This window comes from Lemur catta, chromosome 1, assembly GCF_020740605.2.
Source record: "Lemur catta isolate mLemCat1 chromosome 1, mLemCat1.pri, whole genome shotgun sequence".
Lineage (NCBI taxonomy): Eukaryota > Metazoa > Chordata > Mammalia > Primates > Lemuridae > Lemur > Lemur catta.
The window spans coordinates 122,762,126-122,777,783 of NC_059128.1; the positions used below are offsets into that span (position 1 = coordinate 122,762,126).

At 38.1% G+C, this 15,658-nt stretch overlaps 1 protein-coding gene across 9 annotated transcripts in view; it reads left to right on the top strand.

Moving 5' to 3' along the window:
- The window catches only part of ZNF438 (zinc finger protein 438), a 168,788-nt gene that overhangs the window by 16,646 nt on the left and 136,484 nt on the right, over nt 1-15,658 (top strand). For 7 of the 9 annotated variants that reach the window (XM_045554355.1, XM_045554345.1, XM_045554336.1 and 4 more), the window contains one exon: nt 12,757-12,813. The gene's annotated coding sequence lies outside the window, so the exon portion shown is untranslated. Of the gene's footprint in view, nt 1-10,589; nt 10,746-12,756; nt 12,814-15,658 lie in introns of all 9 variants that reach the window. The other 2 variants (XM_045554320.1, XM_045554328.1) reach the window with 1 other exon arrangement.

A 15,658-nucleotide genomic window follows, 5' to 3' on the forward strand; every position in this document is an offset into this window, starting at 1 on the left:
ACACACCCACTCCACAATAGGCATTCTTTTCTGTGGATGAAGGCCTGACCCAGACCCTTGGCTTACACCGCACCCTTTCCTGTTTTTGACTCTCTTCCTACCAGCTTCATTATTCATTCTCCCATTTTGTCCTCACCTTGTTGTTCAGATCTGATGTACATTATTGTCTTCCTGGCCAAGCCTTCTTCCAGATCTAGGTTTTCAGATAATTATTTCACAGACTTCAGACTTCAGTCTTCAGAAAACTTAAAAGGAAGCCCAGTGTGTCAACCAGGTGAAACTGAGGGGAATGGGAGTCAGGAGTGCAGTGCTCTCTGCCCACTTGCAGTTGTCCTCTGACGCCTGAAGCCAGCCTAAGACACCTCCAGAAAACCCCAGCCTGCCAGTTCTTACTGTGGAAAAGCCCCACACTCAGCTGTGATGTTGCCTTTCTTGCAGCAGCATCCCTGGGGTCACCTCGGGTCATGCTCTCTCAGCTCAGCCTGTACCTTCTTAATCCTTAGGCACCTGGCTTGCCAGGGGGTGGTATGCGCACCCTCCAGTTACAGAGTGGTGTGCGGAGGGCACTCGCAACCACGAGGGAGGCAGAGTGCATCCCCCTGAGTGTTAGTTTCACTCCCTGGCTATTACTTAATTTACTAAATTTGTATAGTAAAAATTAATGTAGTTCTAATTACAGGCCATAGGTACTATTTGTTCTTTTCAACAAATTCTTTTATTGACCCTAATTAAGGATGTTAAATTTTTTTGTACCAAAAGAAAATAGATGTATTATAGTTTAGAGTGTGACCTTTATGTAAAATTTTTAAGGAAAAAAACAGAAAATCAAGAGATTTAAAGTTTGCATGGGCCATTTAGGGTTGTATCTTAAGTCTTTCGGGGATTATTAGGTTCCTCTTCTTTGCATTAGGAATACTTTGATAGAAAAGGTTAAAACTACCTTTTTAAGCTGTCAGATTTGTAATTCTGTATTTTTTTATGTTTAGTGGAATTATTATAACATTCTTATTAAGCATGGAGTAGGAACTAACCGTGATTTAGTCTCTGAACCATCAGGCTTTTCTGGTTCAAGGTAAAAATATAAGTACATTCTTCTTTTAGCCATGTTTAATTTTGACAAATGTCATTAAGCATTGCAGCGTTATAAAAGGGATTTATATTAATATGAACCAGATGATGGCCTAGTAATTGGAGCAATACTCAAAGTTGTTCTAGGCCACAAAATAAGTTTGGTGCTTTGGATTTTTAAAAAAAGGATATCACTTGCATTAAACTCTAACGTTTCCTCTGAGTTGAGGGTGGGTCTTCAAGTACTAAGGTAAAAAATTTGTTAGGACTGTTCTCCAGGAAGGAATTGATTTAGGGGGGTTTTGCATAACACTGTCAAATTATGAGACTAGCGAGGGCAAGGATTTGATCATGTTCATCGATACATCTTGAGCTAGGAGTAACACAGGGCCTCACATGTAACACTGTTTTTTGAGTGAATGAATGAACCTGCTTGTCTTTGATGTGACTGTGTTTCAATGGTATGGTCTGGTTATATACAGGACAGCTTCAGGGTTGAATGAGGGAGCCTTCCTGGGTGTGCTGTCACAATGTTGCTATCAATATATGGCTCTTTTAAATTAATAGAAACAGGAGCACACTTGTAAGTTTTCTTTTGAGTCTGCAGTTGTCAAGTCTGTTTAATCATTACAACTTGCCAATTCTGTGTGGAAAGTGGGTTTAGCAACATAGAATCTGTTTATCGAGTACAAGTAGCTGCACTAAGATTTGATGAGGTGTACAGAATGAGATAAAATACTTGCAAACCATGTGTCTGATAATGGACTTATATCCAGAATTTATAATATAAAGAACTCTTGCAATCAATAGTGAAAAGGTAAAAATACCCAATTAAAAATGGACAAAGGATCAGAATATATATTTCTCCAAAGAAATGCGGCTAATATAAGCACATGAAAGATGTTCAACGTTATTAGTCATAGGGAAGAGCAAATCAAACCACATAAGATACCACTTCACACCCACTAGTTGTCTGTAATCAAAGACAGAGAACAAGTGTTGGTAGGATGTGGGGAAATTGGAAACTCCATCCATTGCTGGGAGGAATGTAAAATGGGCAGCCACTTTAGAAAACAGCTTGGCAGTTCTTCAAAAGGTTAAAACATAAGAATTACCATATGGTTACCTAGCAGTTCCACTCCTAGGTATCTACCCATGAGAAATGAAAACATGCATCCACAAAAAAACTTGAACATAAATGTTTATAGTGGCCTCATTGCTGGTAGCTAAACAGTGGAAACAACCCAAATGTCTATCACCTGATGAATGAATAAACAAAATATGGTATATCCATACAATGGAGTATTATTTAGCATTAGAAAGGAATAAAGTACTGACACGTGCTACAACATGGATGGATCTCAAAACATTATGCTAAGTGAAAGAAAGCAGACACAAAAGCAGTATATTTTATGATGCCATTTATATGAACTGTCTGAAATAGTCCAATCCATAGAGACAGAAAGTATATTAGTAGGCTGGGAGGGTTGGGGGGGGTGGATGGGGAGTGGCAGCTGATGGATAGGGAGATTCTTCTGGGGATGATGAAAACATTCTAAAATTGTGATGGTTGCACAACTCAGTGAATATGCTAATATCATTAAATTGTGTACTCTAAAGGGTAAATTGTATGGTATGTAAATTATATCTCAGTAAAACTGTTAAAAAGAATAAGTGAGGTAGCATATGGGAGTGTATTTTGAGTTATTTGAAAAGATACTATTATTATTTCAGTTTGAGTGTAAGGGTTTAAATAGTAGCAGGATGCCTTGTGTGTTTTTCCTTGCCTGCAGGCCTGTGATTTTTATGCCGTGACTCAACGATATAAGGCTGTAACTCAGCAATATAAAATATTGAAAATGTTGAAGCATAAAATGAAAACCGGTCTACTGTTTTTATTTAATAGGATTTTCTGAATCAGTTAATTAGCAATAAGTAGAATGTGCTATTAAGGAATTAGGTTTTAGACTCATAAAATTTTAGAGCTGGAAGGAACTTAAGAAGTCATCTATCTTAGACCTCATTTTGTTTTGTGAAAGAACTAAGTCTTATAGAGGCTAAGTAAGATATCTTAGGTCACAGAGTTGAGTAAATTCTTGAACTGAGTCAGTGTTCGTTCTATTGCCTATTTGGTTTCAGTGCTATTAATAGAGTTGAACTAATAATATCCATAGCAGCTATTTAAATGCTTCCTGTGTACTAGGCACTCTGTTACGTACTTTATATATACGTTATCTTGGTTAATCAACACAGCAATTTATGAAGACAGTTCACTTTACCTGTGTATTAGTTTCCTACTGCTGCTATAAAAAAAATAAAAAGCAACTTCATGGCTTAAAACAACACGAATTTGTTTTCTTACAGTTCTGGAGGTCAGAAACCCAAAATGAGTCTCAGTGTCAGCAGGGCTGCATCTCTTTCTGAAGGCTTTAGGGGAGATCAGTTTTCTTATCTTTTTCCACTTCTAGAGGCTGCCCACTTTCCTTAGCTTGTAGTCTCCCTCCATCTTCAGGCCAGCCATGCTGGTCAAGTGTTTCTCACAGTGTCATCCCTCTGGTTTTGATTCTTCTGCCTCTGTCTTCCCTTTAAAGACCCTTGTCATTATTTTGGGCCCACCTGGATAATCCAGGATCTTATTTTAAGGTCCTTTGATTAGCAGCCTTAATTCCATCTTGCCAGTAGAACGGAAAAAACACTCAGAGTGATTTTTCTTTTTTCTCACTCAACAATCATCACGGAAGACTTTTGTGATTAAATTGGGGGAGGGGGCTCCCCACACGCCAAGCAAGCAGTCAGTTCTGTGTTGGCTGCCAGCTGAGTGTCCTCCAGTTCAGTTCTTTTCTGACACTGTCTGCCTGGAGTGTCCCGGAGTTCAATTCATTTCTGACACTGTCTCCCGTTGGTCGAGGGCTCAGTCCCACAAGACTGCTTCCGCCTTCCATTGCCAATGGCAAGCTCTGGGATGTTTTACCTGTGCTTCCCACAATCCCCACCTTGGGATCACGTAATTTGCTAGAGTGGCTCACAGAATGCAGGGAAACGTTTACTGGTTTATTATAAAGGATATTACAAAGGATACAAATGAAGAGATGCATAGGCAAGGCACAGGAAGAGGGGTGTGAAGCTTCCGTGCCCTCCTCAGGCACAGCCACCCTCCATGAACCTCCACATGTTCAGCTATCTGGAAGCTCTCTGAACACTGTCCCTTTGCGGTTTTATGGAGGCTTCTTTACATAAACATGGTTGATTAAATAATTGGCTACTGGTGATCAGCTTAACCTTTCACCCTTCCCCCCTTCCCAAAGGCTTGGGAATGGGGCTGAAAGTCCCAATCCTCTACTCAAGCCTTGATCTTTCCCATGACCAGCTCCCATCCTGAAGCTACCTAGAGGGATGCCAGCCATCTTGTCAACTCATACCATACAAAAAGGCATCACTTTGGAGATTCTAGGGATTTTAGGAGTTGTATGCCAGGAAAGGGAGATGAAGACAAAATATATATTTCACAATATTACATCATGTAACATAGTATGGTCAGAGATTGCAGGGTTTAGGATATGGCCATCCCTGGAGGTGGGGCAGTATTCTGACTACCGTAATCTGTTAATTAGATGAAGAGATTTAGGTTAGAGAGGTTAGGTAAGTTGTTCAAAGTTACAACATTAGTAAGGGAAAGAGCTGATATTTTAACCCAGACCTATTATTAATATTTATCACATCTTTTACAGTAAAACGGTCTTTTCCACAAATGCCATTTGATCCTGGTCTGGAAAAGTAAATAGGGTGATAAGCAGCGTTCAAACAGAAGACATCTGTTCATCTTTTTCTTTATTATGTATATTTAAGGTGTACAACATATTTTGATATACATACACAGAGTGAAATCATTAGCAAGTAGATTAACATTGTTAATTATATAGTTACACTTTTTTGTGGTAAGTACATTTAAAATCTACTCTTTCAGTAAAAATCTCTAATACAGTACCATATTAACTATAGTTCTTGTGTTGTACATTAGGTCTCCAGACTTGTTCATCCTACGTATCTGCAACTTTGTATCCTTCAACCTACATCTCACCTTTTCCTTCCTCCACTCCTGATGACCACCATTTTATTCTCTATTTCTGTGTGTTCAACTTCTTTCTTTTTTTTTTGATTTCACATATAAATGAGATTATGCAGTATGTTTCTTCCTGTGTCTGGCCTGTTTCACTTAGCATAATGTCTTCCAGGTTTATCTATGTTGTAGCAACTGGCAAGACCTCCTTTTTAAAAAGCTGAATAATATTCCATTTTATGTATGTATGTGTATATCACAGTTTCTTTATCCATTCATCTGTCAGCAGACACTTCAGTTGTTTCTGTATCTTGGCCATTGTGAATGATGCTGTAGTGAACATGGGAGTGCAGGTATCTTTATGGGATGGTGATTCATACCCAGAAGAGGGATTGCTGGATCATATGGTAGTTTATTTTTAATTTCTTTAGGAACCTCCATACTGTTTTCCACAATGGGTGGGCAAATCTACATTTCCACCAACAGTGTATAAGATTTCTTTTTTCTCCACAACCTCACCAACACTTGTTAGTTCTTTCTTATTAAAGTAAAATCACATTTACTTAATAATATCGAGAAATAGGCTGTATTATTATGGAACAATTAAAAGCATGGTAGGGAAGTATATTTATTGATGTGGGGAAATGTTTATGACTCATCAAGACTTCCAGTTCATTAGACCCCTCCCCACATTTCTGTTGATTACTTTCTTCCTCATTTAGCCTAGATGCCCTGACTTAAATTATTCTTCTTCAAATTTCCTTAATTCCTTAGCACCTTTTTGGTCTCTCCCATCTCAGGACTGGATGAGCCAATTACTTACCACTTTTTTCACTTTATGTACTCAGCAGCCTTAAAATTGCCCAGCAATCTTCTGATGTGTCTCTATTGTCTCACTCACTCCTCACAGCATACCTCCTCCATTCTTCTCAAACGTTTTGAGCCGCCACTACTAGTGTTATTTGACATCTTAGCAGTTCTGCATGCAGTTGACTGTGGTCAGCCATCGCTTTTGGAAACATTCTTTTCTTGGCCTTTGACACACCATCCTTTACTGGTTTTCCTTTTCTCATTCTCGTTCTAGGTGACCCTTCTCTGTCTTGTATGTTGGTTCTTCCGTTTTTACCTACATCTGAAAGAGGAGCTCCTTCAGGTTTAGTCCTCTTGTTTTTTCACTTTGCATTTTTGGTTAAATATGATCTTTTTGCATAAGTCTTTTATATTACCTCCCTCCCAGAGTTTGTCATCCTCAGCGCTATTGACATTTTGGGCTGGATAATTTTTTGTTGTAGGGGGCTGTCTTGTATGTTCTAGGATGCTTAGCAGCCTCTCTGGGTTCTACCCACTAGGTGCCAGTAGAGTTCCCTCTACCTCATCTGTATAACCCAGATGTCCCCAGATAATTGCCAAATGTCTCTGTGGGGGTAGGGGGGCATCTGTCTCCTCCCAGTTGAGAACCACTTATCTAGCCTAAAGTTCTCTTCTGAGGCTCTAGGGATAACTTTTTGACATCGCCACTTAAATGTTTCCTAGGCATTGCAAATGTAACATGACCAAAATGGACTCTTGTTCTTCCTCTCTGATATGCTTTTCCTCCAGCTTTCCTGATTTTAGGTTATTTATGACCTTGAAGGCCATTGGAGGTAGTTTGGCTTTTATTTGGAGTAAACTAGGGGAGAGTTTACTCCAAAAGAGAGTTTTGGGCCATGATTTCACTTAGGTCAGATCTTTCTTAAGAATAGACTATGAGTTGGAAGATTGTAGCAGGAAGACCAGTTAAGAGGCCATTGAGGTAATTGCAGTGAGAAATGGTCGTAGCTTGGACCAGGGTGGTAAGAGGCAAGATGGTAAGGAATGATGTCTTTGGTTTAATGCCTAACAAAAATATCCCTGAGAAGTGGAATGCGTTGTATTTTCATGAAATTAATACCTTAGTGTGCTTTGTTTTTCAAGTATTTTCTAAGAACTTGTAGGAAACAGGTTTTGGTGGATCAGAGTGAAAGGAGAGTAGCCAAAGCCCAAGAGCTTCCTGGGATGCTGCAGGAAGGGGAGTGAAGCGAGGGACTCAACAGGAAGAGTAAGCAAGACATCTGATATAGCCAGGTCTGCCTCACAGTCTTGTGTAGGGCTGGCCTCTCTCTGTAAGACATGTACCTGTGGCATGGTGGATGGAACAAATGGAAGTAGGAGGCTTTCTGTCATTAAATAAAGAAAGCAAATCATTTTGGGCACTGTGAGGCCCTTAGCTAAAGTGAGGTGGCTATTGGCATTTAGGGTGGGACAGATTTTTATTGTACAGGATTGCCCTACACTTTGCAAAACACTTAGGATCCCTGGTTCCTCACATAATAGCAATAGTGTGCTCTCTCATTGTGAAATCTAAAACATAACCCTCACCTCATTTCCAAACTCCCCGTGGGAGTCAGACATTTTCAACTGCAAACCACGGGGCTAAGTCCCTTTTCTAATTTGAAAATTGTCTGCTGTAACATGAAGTCAAAAGGCTATGGCATGCCAGGCTCTCAAAGAAAACCTGGATTATTTTTTCTAGTTTTGGGAACTTAGAAGGTACCCACCAGTATTTTAGCATGGATTTTTATTGCTGATGCACCTAGTAAGTGTTTTCTGTCCATTTATGTATCTTAAAATTTTAATTCTTAATTCTTCCATAGAGAGTGTGGATGCCTCAGAGCCATATTTAGAGATACCTCATTGTTATATAATAGAGGGGAGGCTGAATTAAAATGAATATGGAGTTTGGATGAAAGGGAATTCCCTAGCTACATCTTAGCAAAGGGAGTGGGAGTAGGATTGGAAGAGGGAGGTTAATGGCTAGTATCTAAATGTTTATGCACATCATGTCTTTGTCAGGTCAGCTGGTGTCAAGAGCTAAATATTTTTAAAATCATATTTTTGAAAACTAGTAGAAAATAGGCTATAATGTTCATCAGATTTGTGATGGATTGATAATTCAGTATTAGAGTAATGGAAAACTCATCTAGAAAAAGATCAACACTTCTGAATATATAAAATGTAAGACTTATTCACAATAAAAAAGTAGCATGCCAGACTGGAGAAAATGCTTATATCAAGTGTGACTAAGGTTGATATCTGTAATACCTGAAAAGAGTTCTTTCAGACTTAGTGAGGAAAAAACCATCAAGATTAGTATATAAGTGAACAGAGTATTTTAGCAGATAATGAGTAATAAAGATGTGGGATTATGTTCACCATCACTGGTAATCAAAGAAATGCATTTTAAATTAACCTTGAATTACCTCTTCTATTCTCTCCGAAGTACTGAAAATTAAAAGAACTCCCAATAATGGAGTGGCTTTAAGGAAATGGGCCCATTCACTCTTAAAGTGTTTCTTGTGCTGTAGCTACTGCCAGCCACTGCCTTTCCTTGAACAGGCTATGCGGTTTCAAACTCTATGCTGGGATACATAGAGCAGAGAGATTTTCATGTTTTATTTTATTTTGTAAATGATTTCATCTTATAGGCATATGATACTTGTAAGTTTATTAATATATTCACCTTATCGGTGATAAGTTCTACAGCTTTTAATGATGTTAAGTATAAATGGTAATTGATTTCTTTTAACATGTTTTGAGTATCTACCATGTGTCAGTGATTGAGATATAGAATTCCTTTAAGGAAGTCCTTGTCTGCCAGAGAAGACAGACAGCCATGGCCCTTTCTACGGCAATATGAGTGCTACAATCATGTGATGAACGAAGTGGAGTGGATTGCAGAGGGGATGGAGAAGCAGTTATTTATTAAAGGAAGCTCATGATATGAGATGACTCTACTCCAGTGAGATGACTCTTGAGCAGGACTTTAGAAGATGGGCAAAATTTTTGCCAGGAGGAGAAGAAAAAAGGGAAAAGCATGAATAGGAGGGTAGAGGTATAGAAGTATATGATATGTTCGGAAGCCACTAAAAGGTTTTAGAGAAGGATATAACATGAGCAGTTTTGTATTTTGGAAAGAAAATTGAGGTCAACATGGAGAATGATTGAAACAAGGCCACACGAGAAGAGTGATTCTCAATCTTTTGGGGCTTTTTTTTGGCATGCTTTCCCATGTGACAATTTTGTGAGCATCCACAGATTTTAGATTGCAACATAAATGCAATAAGCTTTATATTATGCACAGATCTAGCCTGCCAACCGTATGACCTTTCTCATAGCTGTACACTGTTTAGAACATCTCTTCTAAAATTCTGGGTGAGAACCAGTGGACTAGAGGAATGAGATCAGCTAAGAAGTTGTTGCGGTGTTCCAGACAAGAGGCAATGGCTTAAATGAGGGCAGTGGTAAAAGAAATGGATGGGAGGGAATATGTAATATTTTTGTAGACTTGGTGTTAGAGTTGTGGGGGGGTAGAGAGGAATTATAGATCAGTGTTTCTCAAATTTTAATGTGCATATGAAAATTTTGTTAAAAAAGGTAGATTCTGATTCAGCAGGTCTGGGGTGGGGCCTGAGATTCTGCATTTCTGACAAGCTCCGATGTGATCAGTGTTTTTTTTTGTTTTTTTTTTGGTTTTTTTTTGAGACAGAGTCTCACTTTGTCGCCTGGGCTAGAGTGAGTGCCGTAGCATCAGCCTAGCTCACAGCAACCTCAAACTCCTGGGCTTAAGCGATCCTACTGCGTCAGCCTCCCGAGTAGCTGGGACTACAGGCATGCACCACCATGCCTGGCTAATTTTCTCTATATAGATTTTTAGCTGTCCAAATCATTTCTTTCTATTTTTGGTAGAGACGGGGTCTCACTCTTGCTCAGGCTGGTCTCGAACTCCTGACCTCGAGCGATCCACCCGCCTCGGCCTCCCAGAGTGCTAGGATTACAGGCGTGAGCCACCGCGCCCGGCCATGATCAGTGTTTTTAAGTAGCAGGCATGAGAAAACTTGAATGTGAGGCTCTAGTGATTAGATAATGATGTCCTTGTCTGAAATAGGGAACACAGGAGAAGAGAAAGGTTAGAGAGAATCTAGGGGATGGGGTGAAGTCCTTGTGGGACATTCAGGTATAAAATTGTAGACAGCTGGAAATTTGGCTGTTACCGTTAAGACAAAAATCAGGCCTAGAGATAAAAATTTGGGAATCGGCATTTCATTGCTTATAGTAAAAGCCATAAGAATAAGTGACATCTGCAAGAAAGAGATAAAGTTAATATTAGAAAATACTGATTCCTGTCTACTAGAAAAATAATATTTCATTTAAGTTACTATAAACCAGCAGTGGGAAAGACATTGGATAGGTAGGTAGCCTCCTTGCTATGAACAGTCTCTAGGTGTAAATTCAGGAGTGGGGAATTCTTCTTTGGAAAACTGCCTTCTTTCTTGGCAATAATCATAGAACAGTTTAAATATTCCATAAATCGGATTAAAAATGCATTGAAGTGCCTTTTCTTATGAAAATTCATTCATACAAACAAGTATGTATTATGTATCTTCAGTTGACAAGGTGACTACAGTGTGATGAATGCTGATACAGTGAAGTGTAGTGTTGATGTGAGAGCACGCACATTGGGAGCACATGACTCAGTGTGAAGATAAGGGATGGCCTTCCTGAGGAAGTAGCATTGACGCTGAGAGCAGAAGACTGAGTGGAGGTGAGCTACAAAAAGAGGAAGGGAAGGGCATAACAGCAATGACTTGGCAGGGAGAAAGCCCTGCAGGTTGGAGAAGTTCAGTGTGGCTGCCCAGGGACTGTGTGGAGTGGGGAGTGTGAAAGATGAACTCAGAGAGGTGAACAGAGGCCCTGACTAGGCCTTCTCCCCTGGGACTTGGTAGAGGAGGGAGGGGAAAAAATGATGTATTTTCCAAAGGAAAGGCTGTTACTCTGCTTTGGTATAGTTCAAACATAGTCTCAGGCATATGGTTTTACAAGAGTTTTATGGACTGGCCTAGTAATGGAATGACTCATAGTAACATTGTTTCTATGGGAAGAATGTTTTGGGCTTCAAAACTGTTTTATAATTTAACTTTCAATTTTTTTTTTCACCATTTGGAAACTGCTGGATAAGAACACAATTCTCGTGCTTTTTGTCATTTGTGCTAAAATCATGCTTTCTCTGGTATTTATCTGTTTGGCTACAGTGTTGATTTTCCACTCTCTGGTATGAATCAAAGGTATCATTCCACAGATGTGGTTGAAATGTTGTTTTCTTTTCTTTACCAGATTTAGAAAATATATGGAAATAAATATAGAAATATTTTTATAAATTGTTTGGTTTTCAACATGTTTGTTTTTCGAAGTTAAGGATTCCCTTTGTAAACTATTGTGATATTGTGTTACATACTGTGAAAGTATGAAAAAAATGAAACTGACATGAAAATTGTTATAAACACAAAGTAGAAGAGATTTGTATGGTTTCACTATTGAAGTCAAATGGAATGCAGAAGGTAAATAATGAAAGGATAAAATGCTTAGCTTTTAAAAATAGATTTATCATCGTCTTCATTACTAGCTATTATTATTATTAAAATACTTGATTTTTTTAAAGCAGGAAAGAGTTGTTATGGCCAATCCCTTTGTAAAAAAGATCTGTATGATCTGTATGAATTTCATTTTGTTTAATAAATGAAACTTTCGACTGAAACTTTCCAACTCCTGTCTCCAACATGCAAAGGTAATTTCATCCACATACATCTCGGTGAAAGTATCTTTCTATCAGTTAGAATGCTTTCAGTGAGGAAGTAACAAAAGACCCAACTCAAAGTGGCTTAAGTAATAAGTACATTTTATTGTTTAATGTAACTAGAAACCTGGGAGAAAGTTGGTTTTATAGTTGGTTCATATAGCAGCTAACTGCTGTCATCAGTCTCCTTGGCTCTTTTTGTCTTTCCATTCTGCCTTCCTGGGTGAGTTGGCTTTTGTCTGCGGACTTTTCCCTTCGTGATCTCAAGATGGCAGTTTTAGCTCTAAGAATTACATCTTCATATCAAAGTACCCAAGACTGTAAGAAAAGAGTCTCTCTTTTTTTTTTTTTAAGAGTGAAGAAAACTTTCTTAGAAGCCTTGTAGAAGACATGGACTCACTAGCCAACATTATATCTCATACTTGTTTCTAAACCAGTCAGTGGCAAGGGGTATAGATCCTATGTTTGGCTTAGATGAGTCAATATTCATGGCCCTACACTCCTCTGACAGTGAACAAAATTAGGATTCTGTTATCCAGAAAGAAGGGAAGACTGGGTAGGCAACCACTAGTGTCTGCCATAGCTTTCGAGTCAGTTCCTTTGCCTGTGCTCTTAGTTCCTTTCTACCTCTTGGAGGACCTTATTCTATTAAGCATTTCTTCTTTATTTTCAATCTCTTTCCTCATTCTCTTTCTTCAGGCTACTTGAAAGAAGAGTCTGATTTTTTACCTCCTGTTTATTCCTTAAATTCCCTGCAGTCTGAATTCTACTCCTCCTAATAATAAACCTCCCTTTCTGTTGTCATCAGTAACCACCTGATTATCAAATTCTCTGCCAGTTTCTTTTGTTTTCTTGGATTTTCTTTCTTGTTGAAAATGAAATGAAAAAGTTGAAAATGAAGGGAAAGCAGTTTATATATATATATTTGGTAAAAATGGATCATCTGAATATGGTTATAATATTACTTTATATTCTATTACAGAATTAATTGAAAGGATTTACCATATATCTTATGACTCTACAGGAGCCTTGCAAATAGGTAAGTGACATCTTACTTCAGTGATCTACCTTTTTTTCTCTTCAATAAAGTATCAGTATAAATATCAAGTTTATATGAATCTTCATGTAATATTTCCCTAATATCCAATAAATCATATTTTCCAGGGAATTTTAGGTTTATTTTCTATAGTAATTATAATGAGGGCATTGTTAATAAAATAGGAGTGTGTCATATACCGAAACATAAAGCATTAAAAGAAAACATGAAATGCAATATGGTACCCTGGTTTGTACCTAGGAACTGAAGAAAGGTATTTTTAGAAAAACAGGTGAAATGTAAAGAAAGTCTCTAGTTTAGTTAATAGTAATATATCAGTGTTAATTTCTTAGTTTTGACAAATGTACTGTGGTTATATAAGATATTAACTTTATGGAAAACTGGGTGAAGAGTATACAGAAACAGTGTACTATCTTTGTAACTATTTTGTAAATCTAAAATTATTTCAAAATAAGTATTTTAAGCAAAAAAAATCAAAATTTGTTGATTTGAAAATTATAGTGTAGAAGTAGCTTTTCTGTCCAATGGTTGGAAAAAAATGAAAATTATTAACACATTGACTGTCACACTAGAAAAAAAAATTTTCCTTGGGGCTACAGTGTTAATTAGGAAAACAGAATAAAAACTTCGAAAACAAAATGATCCTTTCTAATTTAATGAAAAATTTGTCATTTTTTTATTGTTTTCTGTGCATGAGTTACATGCAACTCACACGGCACTAGAACTAATTTTTACACTGCACGCCACGTGAGTTGTATGTGACTCAGGACATACTTATTGAATTTGTTTCTGAGAATTGAGTCTTTATAATCCCACAGGTATTTAGTTGTGTCTGAAGTGGACCTTAGGTGGTCCTGGATGGTGACCTCTGAATGGTACCCTCTATGTATGTGCAACAGTGTCACGTCCCCACATACTATCTCATAGATTTTGTTCAAAGAGCTGCCAAGAAGATACTTAAGGGGAAATGAACAATCAGAAGTTATGGTAATCAGAGAACACAGTCTAGCACATGTAGTGATCATCACATCAGTTCATTTTTCATTTTTTGTTCTCAAGAGAAAATGAGCGCAAGGCATTATTGGAGGAAATGGTAAATGAAGATTCGGACATGAGTGATGAAGCTGTTGATCTATTTAGTGAAGATTCAGAGGAGCACCGTCCTAGTGGAGACAAGTGGGGACAGTTCTGACAGCAGTTGTAGCCCACCAAGAAAAACTAGAGCATTACATGCACATCTTTCCATTGGGGAAGGTTGTTCAAAATCTATTATTGAAACAATCAAACCAATTGTAGCCGATTTTAGTGAGAGTGATTCTTTGCCTGATGTTTCTGAAGATCCTGTAGTGACTAGTGTAAGTTCTCTGACCTGGGCTCCAGTTTTAGGAAGTAACATGAAGATTTTTGACTTTGTTGAAAGTAACCCTGGTGTTCCAACCGAAATTGTGGTAAATCTCCATGAAAAAACACCTTGTGATTGTTTGAAATTCTTTATAAGAGATGATGCTATTGACTACATGATAAAGGAAACTAATGTCTACGCAAGTCAGACTTTACAGAAGGGTAATATCAAACCCTACACCTGACTAAAAAAGTGGTATGTTACTTCTCAAGAAATGGAACGATTTTGAGGACAATTGCTTTGGATGGGTCTTAGCAAGAAGCCAAGACTTCTGGACTGTTGGTCAAAAAATGTTTTGTGTGACAATTCAGTGGAAAGGCTTATATCACGTAACTGCTTTGAAGTGCTTCTGAGGATGTAGCAGTTCTCTAACAACAGAGAATGTCTTCCTGGTGACCATCTCTTCAAAGATCCAGCCACTTCTTGATCGTCTTCTTGGAAGGTTTCAGGTTGCTGTAGTTCCAGATAAGGAAATGTGTATTGACAAAACAATGGTGCCATTTCGTGGACATTTGAGTTTTGTACAGTACATAAAGAACAAGTGCCATAAATTTGGAATAAAACTTTTCAAACTTTGCCTAAAAGATGCTTATGCCTGGAATGTGAAAATTTGTTGTGAGAAGGAAGCAAGATCTGGCATTTCTGTTTTATCCTCAGTTGTCATGAAGCTATTCGGAGGTTTACCTGATAGTAGACGTGTTTTAGATACTGACAACTGCTATACCAGCATCCACCTAGCGCATTAACTCCTTGAGTGGTCTGTGTATCTGGTGGGCACACTAAGAAGTAACAAGAAGCTAAACCTGCCAGATGTAATAAAAGTGAAGCTAAATAAGAACGAAGTAATTGCTTGAGAAAGTGACTTGTGAGTCGTTGTCCTCAAATGGAAGGATAAGAGAGATGTACTGATGCTGAGTACTATGCATGGCGAAGACACCAAAGCAGTTGAAACAAGAAAAGGTGTTGCAGAAAAACTGCATAAGATTGTAGGTTGTAATAATTCGAAGGTGTTAATTGACCTCTTAGATCAACTGAAGTCATATTCATGGTCTTTGAGACTTGGCATAAAGTCGTTCAGAAAATTAGCATTAGAGCTAATCACAGGATTAGCTTTGGTGAACTTGCTTGTTCTCTACATACAGAGTTGTGAATAAAAAGAAGATCTCGATCACAAAATTCAAACAACAAGTTTGCCTAAAACTGCTCCAGACTGATGAAACACCTACTGCAGTGCCATCCCTTCCCTCGCCATTTGTGACTTGCTCTCAGAAACATGGGCTCTGCCAGAAGATGCGCTGTGTGCTATGAAAAAACACAAGCTGAGAAAGGACATGAATATGCCATGAAAAGATGTAAACAGCATGGAAATGCAGCAAATGTTATGTGTACTTTCGTGTAGTATGCTTTTTCCTAAAACATACTTCA